This window comes from Podarcis melisellensis (genome assembly GCF_964234715.1).
Source record: "Podarcis melisellensis genome assembly, chromosome: 4".
NCBI lineage: Eukaryota > Metazoa > Chordata > Lepidosauria > Squamata > Lacertidae > Podarcis > Podarcis melisellensis.
In genome coordinates this window covers 101,571,873-101,582,384 of record NC_138531.1, presented here as the reverse complement: position 1 = coordinate 101,582,384, position 10,512 = coordinate 101,571,873, and the positions used below count along the sequence as shown (strand labels likewise).

Here is a 10,512-nt window from a genome sequence, read left to right as displayed (position 1 = left end):
AAAGAACAAAATTAACCTTAGGTGGGAATTTCCCCAAGGCCTATCCTTCAGTTTCAAAGGAAGGAAAATAAAAATAAAATCAGTAGAAGATAAAGCTAATTTTTTGAATAATTACGAAGAAGATCTGCAGAAGGGGTCTGGAAAAGAGTCAAGAGCATCGGACAGAAGATCACCTGATAGAGGACCAGAACAAAAAGCATTGGACAGAAGATCACCAAAAAAAGGAATACTGGACATAACCAAACTACCCTTCGGACTGGACAATCCAGTGATATCAACAGAAGAAGAGCAAGCATTGGGTGTAGTTGGAGGAAAATCAGAGTAATCACATCATGGCATTGCAAATATTAAGTTGGAATATTAATGGACTGAATTCCCCCGAAAAAAGGCGCAGAGTCATTCATTTATTGAAAAAGGAACAATTGGACTTGATTTGTCTACAAGAAACACACGTGGCAAGGCTACATAGGAAAATACTGAGTAATAAAAGATTGGGCCATGAATTTATTTCATCAGAAAAAGTTAAAAAAAGAGGAGTAGTACTTTATGCAAAGGAGAGCCTATCACCGAAACTTATATTTAAAGATGATCAAGGAAGATTTGTTGCAATTGAAATTCAATCACAAGGAGATAAATTTTTGATAGTAAGGCATCTATGCACCAAATGAAGGGAAATCGGAATTTTTAAAGAAGTTGCATGAGACTCTGTTGGATTAGAATCATAAAATCATAGAGTTGGAAGAGACCACAAGGGCCATCGAGTCCAACCCCCTGCCAAGCAGGAAACACCATCATAGCACTCCTGACATATGGTTGTCAAGCCTCTGCTTAAAGACCTCCAAAGAAGGAGACTCCACCACACTCCTTGGCAGCAGCAAATTCCACTGTCAAACAGCTCTTACTGTCAGGAAGTTCTTCCTAATGTTGAGGTGGAATCTTCTTTCTTGTAGTTTGGATCCATTGCTCCGTGTCCGCTTCTCTGGAGCAGCAGAAAACAACCTTTCTCCCTCCTCTATGTGACATCCTTTTATATATTTGAACATGGCTATCATATCACCCCTTAACCTCCTCTTCTCCAGGCTAAACATGCCCAGCTCCCTTAGCCGTTCCTCATAAGGCATCGTTTCCAGGCCTTTGACCTTTTTGGTTGCCCTCCTCTGGACACGTTCCAGTTTGTCAGTGTCCTTCTTGAACTGTGGTGCCCAGAACTGGACACAGTACTCCAGGTGAGGTCTGACCAGAGCAGAATACAGTGGCACTATTACTTCCCTTGATCTAGATGCTATACTCCTATTGATGCAGCCCAGAATTGCATTGGCTTTTTTAGCTGCCGCGTCACACTGTTGGCTCATGTCAAGTTTGTGGTCAACCAAGACTCCTAGATCCTTTTCACATGTACTGCTCTCAAGCCAGGTGTCACCCATCTTGTATTTGTGCCTCTCATTTCTTTTGCCCAAGTGCAATACTTTACATTTCTCCCTGTTAAAATTCATCTTGTTTGTTTTGGCCCAGTTCTCCAATCTGTCAAGGTCATTTTGAAGTGTGATCCTGTCCTCTGTGGTGTTAGCCACCCCTCCCAGTTTGGTGTCATCTGCAAATTAGATCAGGATGCCCTTGAGTCCATCATCCAAGTCGTTGATAAAGATGTTGAATAAGACCGGGCCCAAGACAGAACCTTGTGGCACCCCACTAGTCACTCTTCTCCAGGATGAAGAGGAACCATTGATGAGCACCCACTGCGTTCATGTAGCCTACCTTGATTTCAGCAAGGAATTTGACAAGGTGCCTCATGATATTCTTGTAAAGAAGCTGGTAAAATGCGGTCTTGACTATGCTACCACTCAGTGGATTTGTAACTGGCTGACTGACCGAACCCAAAGGGTGCTCATCAATGGTTCCTCTTCATCCTGGAGAAGAGTGACTAGTGGGGTGCCAGTCACTCTTCTCCAGGATGAAGGATTACATGGACTACAATATAATTTTGATGGGGGACATGAATGGAGTGGTATCTACAACAGGTAGTTACTAAGGATGGTAGACTACCAAAAACTTTTTTTGATATGACTGACAATATGGATTTAGTGGACACACGGAGAATGAAGAACCCTTTGGGAATAGAGGGAACTTTCTTCTCTGAGGCCAAAATGACATCGACAAGAATTGACCAAATTTGTGCAACTAGAGGGCTGGCTCCGAAGATTAGAAAAGTGGAAATCTGCCCTAAAACTTGCTCCGACCATAATGCTGTGAAGATGGAAATGAAACTAACACCAAATGGTTCCTTTAGATGGAGGATGAACGACACTTTGTTTAGGAATGAAGAAGTGACTAAGAAGGCCCAAAAAACCCTGAGAGATTATTTCGAGATAAATATGAACACCACTGTTGAAAAAAGAGTAATCTGGGACGCAAGCAAAGCGGTTATGAGTGGATTTCTGATGCAACAGAATGCAATTAAGAAGAGAGTCCAAAATGAGAAAAAAGATAAAATTCTGGAGAAAATAAAGGAAGGAGAAAAGAAATTGAGAATGAAACCAAAGTCGCAGGAGATCCTGAAAGAGATAAAGTTATATCAAGTACAATATATGAAAATGATGAATCAGGAAATAGAATGGAAGATTAAACAGATGAGACAAAAGACATTTGAATCGGCAAATAAATGCGGAAAACTGCTGGCTTGGCAAATGAAAAAAAGACAAAAACTTAATATTATTACAAATTTGGAAGTGGAAGGAAAGAATATACAGAATCCAGCGGAGATCAGAAAGTGCTTCCAGAGGTACTTTAAACAACTATATACACAGGAGATGCAGAAAGAAATGGACATTGACCGTTTTTTGAAAATAAATGGATTATAAAAAATCTCTCAAGAAAATAAGTTAATGTTGAATTATAAAATAACAGATCAGGAGGTAGAAGGGGCCATTCAGAACATGCAATTAGGTAAATCCCCAGGACCGGATGGTTTGACTTCAAGATATTATAGATCCTTGAAAGAATGGTTAGTACAACCTTTAAAGGAAGTCTGTAATGAAATATTGGAAGGGAAAAGGGCACCAGAGTCGTGGAAGGAAGCTTATATTACACTTATACCGAAAATAGAGTCTGAGAAGACACAGCTTAAGAATTACTGCCCCATATCTTTGCTTAATGTGGATTATAAAATTTTTGCAGATATTTTGGCTAAAAGACTAAAAGAGGTGTTAGTAGAAGAAATTCATAAAGATCAAGGGGGCTTTCTTCCGGGCAGACACTTGTCTGACAATACGAGGAACATAATTAACATTTTAGAGAAACTACAAGTGAATATTAATACTAAAGCAGTTCTGATATTTGTGGACGCGGAGAAAGCCTTCAACAATATTTCTTGGAGTTTCATGAGGAAAAACTTACAAGGGATGGGGGTTGGTCAAGGGTTTGGAAATGGTATAGGTGCAATTTACTCAGAACAAAAGGGTAAATTAATTGTGAATAATGTAGTGACGGAAGAATTTAAGATAGAAAAAGGAACACGACAAGGTTGCCCAATCTCTCCAGTGCTTTTTATATCGGTCCTGGAGGTCCTTCTAAACATGATTAGAAGGGACCAATTGGTTAAAGGTATACAAGTCGGAGCTAAACAGTACAAATTGAAAGCATTTGCTGATGATTTGGTACTGACATTACAGGAGCCAGAATCTAGTACTAAAAGAGTACTGGAACTAATTCAAGAATTTGGTCATGTAGCGGGTTTTAAGTTGAACAAAATGAAAACTAAGGTGTTAGAGAAAAACCTAACAGTGATTGAGAGAGAGAGGTTTCAGAAGGAGACAGGATTAACATTGGTTAAGAAAGTGAAATACCTAGGGGTCAATATGACTGCCAAGAATGTGAACTTGTTTAAGGATAACTATGAAAAATGTTGGATGGAAGTGAAAAAGGACTTAGAAATATGGTCAAATCTGAAGCTATCATTGCTGGGCCGAATTGCTGCGATAAAAATGAATGTACTGCCTAGGATGCTGTTTTTGTTTCAAACATTGCAAATTCTGGATAAAATGGATTGTTTCAAGAAGTGGCAGAGAGATATTTCTAGATTTGTCTGGCAAGGCAAGAAACCTCGAATAAAATTTAAGATACTAACTGATGCTAAAGAAAGAGGTGGATTTGCCCTGCCAGACCTTAAACTTTATTATGAATCAGCCGCTTTTTGCTGGCTGAGAGAATGGTTGCTTCTTGAAAACACTGATATGCTGGATCTAGAAGGTTTTAACAACGTATTTGGGTGGCATGCATATTTGTGGTATGATAAGGTCAAAGCACATAAAGCATTTAAAAATCATATTGTCAGAAAAGCACTGTTTAACGTCTGGATAAGATATAAGGACTTGCTCGAAAATAAAACCCCAAGGTGGTTGTCACCAATGGAAGCGAAGGCTCAGAAAAAGCTCAATATGGAGGCCAAATGGCCAAAATATTGGGAAATTCTGGAACAAGAGGGAGATAGATTAAAACTACAGAGTTTTGAAAAACTAAAAAATAGAGTGTGGGATTGGCTCCATTATTATCAAATAATGGAGGTATATAATCTGGACAAAAAAATTGGCTTCCAGGTGGAAAAATCAAAATTGGAAACAGAACTGTTAGACCCCAAAAGTAAGAACTTGTCAAGAATGTGTAACTTGCTGTTGAAATGGAACACTCAGGATGAAACAGTGAAATCAGCTATGATTAAATGGGCACAAGATGTTGGACATAATATTATGATGGCTGACTGGGAACAGTTATGGACCACAGGTATGAAATTTACGGCATGCAATGCCTTAAGAGAGAATATAATGAAAATGATATACAGGTGGTACATGACACCAGTCAAGCTTGCAAAAATTTACCATTTGCCCGATAATAAGTGCTGGAAATGTAAAGAGACTGAAGGCACATTCACCTTTGGTGGACATGCGCAAGGATTAAGACTTTCTGGGAAATGATCTACAATGAAATGAAAAAGGTATTTAAATATACTTTTCTGAAGAAACCAGAGGCCTTCCTCCTGGGCATGGTCGGCCAATTGGTGCCAAAGAAGGATAGAACTTTCTTTATGTACGCTACAACAGCAGCAAGAATACTTATTGCAAAGTACTGGAAGACACAAGATCTACCCACCCAGGAAGAATGGCAGATGAAGTTGATGGACCTTATGGAACTGGCGGAAATCCGAGACCAGGGAGAAGAGTCGGTGGAGGAAGATTGGAAGAAATTTAAAGATTATTTACAGAAACATTGTAAAATTAAGGAATGTTAGAAGGAGGCTGGAATGAAGTTATATGGCTTTAGCAGAAATATTATAAAGGATTAAGTAAAAATAGATTGTTAAAGGAGGAAAGGTAAAGTTACATTATATTAAGATAAATTATAGGATAAAAATTGGGAAAGATAGAAAGGATTTGCTGAAATAGCTAACTGAACTAGAATACAAAAAAGGGAGGTGCGAGGAGCTCAAGGAAACAAGTAAGCGAAAGATAAGTTACGGGAAGGTTCGTTGTGTTTCTTAATTGTTTCTGTTTTTCTGTTTTTTTATAACCTTCCCCCCCCCTATTCTCTTCTTTTTTTATTGTGATGTGTTGTTAAGTTTTTGTTTAACTTGGAATTATCTCTTTCTCTTTTTGTAACATTTAAAACTTTAATAAATATTATTATTATTTTTAAAAAGAAATTTTTAAAAACCGCACAAAGGTCATGAGGAAAACAAAATACAAGAAGATACAAACATGGACAGGTCCCATCTTTGCGGGCAAAATGGAAAAGTTGCTTAAAGGAGGCTTTCCCAAACTTGGGTCCCCAGCAGCTCCCGGACTACAGTTCCCATCATCCCTCCCCATTGGTCCTGCTAACTAGAGATGATGGGAGTTGTAGTCCAAAAACAGCTGGAGACCCAAATTTGCTTTAAAGGGAAAGTAGGCTGGCCCTGTGACACCCTCTGCTGGCCAAAAGCACTGCCCCAGAATCTGAACCACCCCCAGTACTCCTAATTGGAATTAATAGAGCACAAAACTGAAGTTCGATCAGCACTTCAACCTCTAGGGAGCTTCTAGGTGCTTTCTGCACCACCTAGAGTACCCACAGAATTGTGGCTTCTACTGGCAACACACACAGGAGAACAAATGAAAGACAAACACAATGAGCAAGAAAAAACCTGGAAAGGGCCATACCAAATGGACATCCAGTGTGAAGAGGTCACTTTCCCCACTGCTGAACAATGCCACAGGTAGAGGTGATGAAATGCTAGAAGTGTTCTCCGGGGCAAGGGGAGCTGCTGAGAAATTGAACTACGGGCGCAAAATATTACTTTTTTTTAAAGTCACTGCCATTATAGGCATTGCCATTCTAATGGTGTGCATGCACCATGTGATTGATAGTGCAAGGCGGGCCTTACCTGGCCCCCACCAATATTTTATTCAAGTCGGCACAACTGGTCAGGTGATTTACAAATTAAATAAATACATAAATCACCTTCCTTTGCACATGTTCCAGCTTGCCAAGATCCTCATTTATGCTTTTTAAAATGTGTTTGCCCATCATCTGAAGATTTTACAATATAAGCCAAAGAAATCTCTCCATTTATATTCTTTTCTTTTTTTGGATGGAGTTATACACTTTGTGGATCAGGGAACTGCTGTGGAAATTGTGTATTTTGATTTCAGTAAGGCTTTTGACAAAGTCCTCTGTGATATTTATGTGAGGAAGCTGGTAAAATGAGGCTGAATGAGGTAACTGTTAGCTGGATTTGACGGACCGAACCCAAAGAGGACTCCTTCATGGTTCCTCCTCATGCTGGGGAAAAGTGACCAGAGGGGTGCTGCAGGGTTCTGTCCTGGGCCCGTTGTTGTTCAACGTCTTGATAAGTGACTTGGATGAAAGAACTGAGGGGATGCTCCTCACATTTGCACACGAAACGGATCATAATGGCATCCTCTCTCTTCCTCAGCAACAGACAGGGAGACAAAGAACAGTGCAAAAGCACAGCAGAGCGGAAGAGATAAGACTGACTTCTGTTCTTACAGTTTCCAAGCCTAGGAAAGTAAACAGGGGCATGTGACATACTAGCCACATATCCAGCAACGGGAGGAGTGAATTGCTAACTCACCACACATGATTGCAGGTGATATAAGGGAAAAAACCTCCTCCTTTTTCCTTATGGGGTACCCAAGGGCCCATAAAGAGTCTTTTTGTAGGTTCTCTATTGGTAGGAGAAAATAACAGAGACCAACCAGAGAACATTGAGAAGCAAAGCAGCCAGTAAGCCTGTTCTTTATTAACTGTTGTAAGAGGGTGCTCCCCCACATGCAGGAGAGAGGAGGGGGACCCCGAGCCATGCATGCAAGCCCTTAATAGAGACATTTTTAATTGCCTGCCCTGGAGTCCAAGACCACCCCCAGAAACATCATACATACATCACAGAAAAGGCAGTCTACAACAGAAATCTGAGTGCATTGTTTTACCTTGAGAAATATTTGAGGTGACTGAAAGAGTGAAATATGGCTTTAGGACTTTTCCTGTGGGTTTTGGACATGTGGTTTATAAATCTATATATGTGTTTGCTTGGTACATTTAGATTTATATTAACTAAAAAATTTAATAGCAGTTCCCCCCTTTGGGGCTATATTTTTTTTCTAAAAAATTGTTGCCCCACAAATAATAACTTGGTATGTTGCAAATGGATGCCTTCGTGTAAATCTTAAGAGACTTGCATGTCAGGACTCTTAATGCTGTTTGCAGATGTAGCAGTGCATATAGCTGGACATAGGATATCACATAAAAAATAACACATGTTGCATTTTGTTCCTAAATTACTTGTGGCATTCTAGCACTTTGGGAGAAAGCCTATGCTTTACACTTAGCGGGAAAGTCAAATAATGAGTGAAAAATGCAGTTTGTTTTGTTTCTGCCTTCTTTGTGTGTTCCCAGGTGTCAAAGCTAGCTCTCCTCTGGTCTCACACCTCCATCATATCACAGCAGCAACAATCCCTGTAGGGCTTTCATATTGACCATGTCACCTTGTAGTGGCACTGGTTTGGACATTTCTTGAGAGAGATGTCTTTGCCTTGGCCTTTCTATGGGATTTTTATTATTATAGGCTTTGGTCTTCCACTCTAGGGAAGTTGCTCAGTTGTTCCTAAGGAACCAAAAAGCTAATTGCAGCCTGGATACAATTGCCGAATTCAAATGGAGTCCAATTAGAATTTATATAGCCCCATGGTTCTCCGACGCAGAGTTCCGGCCCCACCTGGCGAGCTGGGTCATGGAAGTAAATCAGAATGTAATCTAGGTACACCACCACGTACTTGTCTAGCAAGTCTTGGAACATGTGGTTGATGTACCGTTAGAACAGGGCAGGTGCATTGCACAACCCAAAAGGCATTACCAGGTATTCAAACTGCCCATACCGGGTCCCAAATGCTGTCTTCCACTCATCCCCGGCTAGGATCCGAATCAAACTGTAGGCCCCCCCAAAGGTCCATCTTGGTGAACATCTGTACCCCTTGCACCCGTTCCAGTAACTCCGCAATAAGGGGCAAGGGATACCGGTCTGGGATGGTAATCTTATTCAGGGCCCGGTAATCATGGCAGAGATGAAGCTCCTCACACTTCTTAACGAAGAGAACTGAAGCAGCGGTGGGCGTGGTATTGGGCCGAATGAACCCGCCCTCCAAGTTCTTGCGAAGGAAGTCCTGCAAGGCTTAGTGCTCTGGCTCTGTAAGAGAGTATAGGCAGCTCACAGGCAGGGGCACCCCGGGCTGGAGGTCTATGCCACAGTTGAAAGTGTTCCTTGAACACTTCTTGGTACTCCTGATAATCAGCGGGGAGCATTGACGCAGCTTCCCCGTGGGGGCGGCCACTAGCATCTTGGACCAAGCATGGGGACACGGGTTTGGGAAGCGCACAGTCTGATTGACGCAGTCAATCTGAAGATTGTGAGACTCCAGCCAGTCCATCCCGAGCACCAGGGGAAACCGGGGCATGGTGGCAATGTCCAAGGTGTGCACCTCCCGGTGCTGCTGGTGACACAGGACCAAGGGCTCAGTCTCCTGAGGAACGGCACCCGAGCGCAGAAGCCGTCCATCAATTGCCTCCACCTGTACCAGTTCTGGCTTGTCCTGGAGTGGCACCTGACGACGGGCAGCGGAGGCAGAGTCCATATAGGAGCGGGTTGCCCCTGAATCTACCAGAGCTTGGGTGAGAATCCAGGGCCCGCCAGGGGGGTATAGATGCACCGGAACCATGAGGTGTTGCAATTCCACCGGTGAGGGCCCATCATGCAATGTTTGGGACCCCAGGTAGCCTGGGCCATCGGCTACTGGGGTTGGCCATTTCCCTGTGGCTGGCGTTTTCTCAGGACAAGATTGGGCATAGTGTCCACTCCCGCCGCAGTAGAGACACAGGTTCCCCTTCAGACGCCGAGTATTCTCCGAGGTAGAGAGGCGAGGCCGCGCTGCCCCAAGCTGCATTGGCTCCTCCAGTGACTTGGCCGTGGCCGTGGAACTGCTGGGAAGGACCGGAGCCGGGAGCCGGGAGTCGGGAGTGCTGGCGGCCCTGAGCCTGGCGACGGTCCTCCAACCGATCGTCTATCTGCAGGCCCCGTTGAATGAGGGTGTCCAGCGTGGTGGGGTGATCCATCATGGCCAGCTGGTCCAGTATCTCATCCGAAAGCCCCTCGAGATACTGGTCCTGAAGGGTGGAGTCATTCCAGGACAAGTCCTGTGCCAATGGCCAAAATTCTGTGGCGTAGGCGGCCACTGTGGACTTGTCCTGTTTTAACTGCCGAATCGCCCGATTGGCTTGACTCCCCTTCTGAGGGTTGCCGAACGCGGTTTCCAGATGGTTGCAAAACCCTGTATAGTCTGTCAGCAAGGGAGAGTCTTGCCGGAGCACCGGCAATGCCCACTTGGCCACCCGGTCCTTCAGCAAGCTGATCAGGAAGTGCACCTTGGTGCAGTCATCGGGGAAATTCCCGGCTCGCCCCTGAATATACAGCTTGGTCTGGGCAAGAAACATGGGAAAGCTGGCCGGGGACCCATTGAATTAACCCGAGGCAAGGTCCAAGTCCAGTCCATGGTCAAAGGTGCAACATGGAGGCAGTCCGTAGTAGCTGAAGCTGGGTGCAGAGCAGGGAGTTGGGTGAAGTTAGGAACAGGCTTGCAAGCAGGGAACCGGGGTGGGTCAGGAGCTCAGGCAGGAACTAGCAACCAACAATGTTGCTTCTGCAACTTGGGACTGGGGCTGGTCGGCTTTTATCTGCCCTGAGGCATAGGGTGGCCCCGATCCTCTGGTGACTCGCCTCTCTAACCCTGAGCCTCTGCAGCTCAGGAGAGGCTGGAGGGTTACCGGACCCAGAGGCAACCTCAGCTTCCTCTGACAGGGCTGAGAGTGGAGCATCTGCAGGCAATGGGTCCTCCATCACCTCAGGAGCCAGAGCAGACTCAGCTGGTGCCTGCACCTGAGGACCCAGCACAGGTGAGGACCCTTCAGGCTCAT

At 43.7% G+C, this 10,512-nt stretch overlaps 2 protein-coding genes across 2 annotated transcripts in view; both read left to right on the top strand.

Moving 5' to 3' along the window:
- The window catches only part of LOC309369334 (zinc finger and SCAN domain-containing protein 31-like), a 79,903-nt gene that overhangs the window by 42,283 nt on the left and 27,108 nt on the right, over positions 1 to 10,512 (top strand). The window lies entirely within an intron of this gene.
- Positions 1 to 10,512, top strand: part of LOC309368833 (uncharacterized protein) — a gene marked incomplete at its 5' end in the record, with an annotated part of 64,642 nt that overhangs the window by 40,741 nt on the left and 13,389 nt on the right. The window lies entirely within an intron of this gene.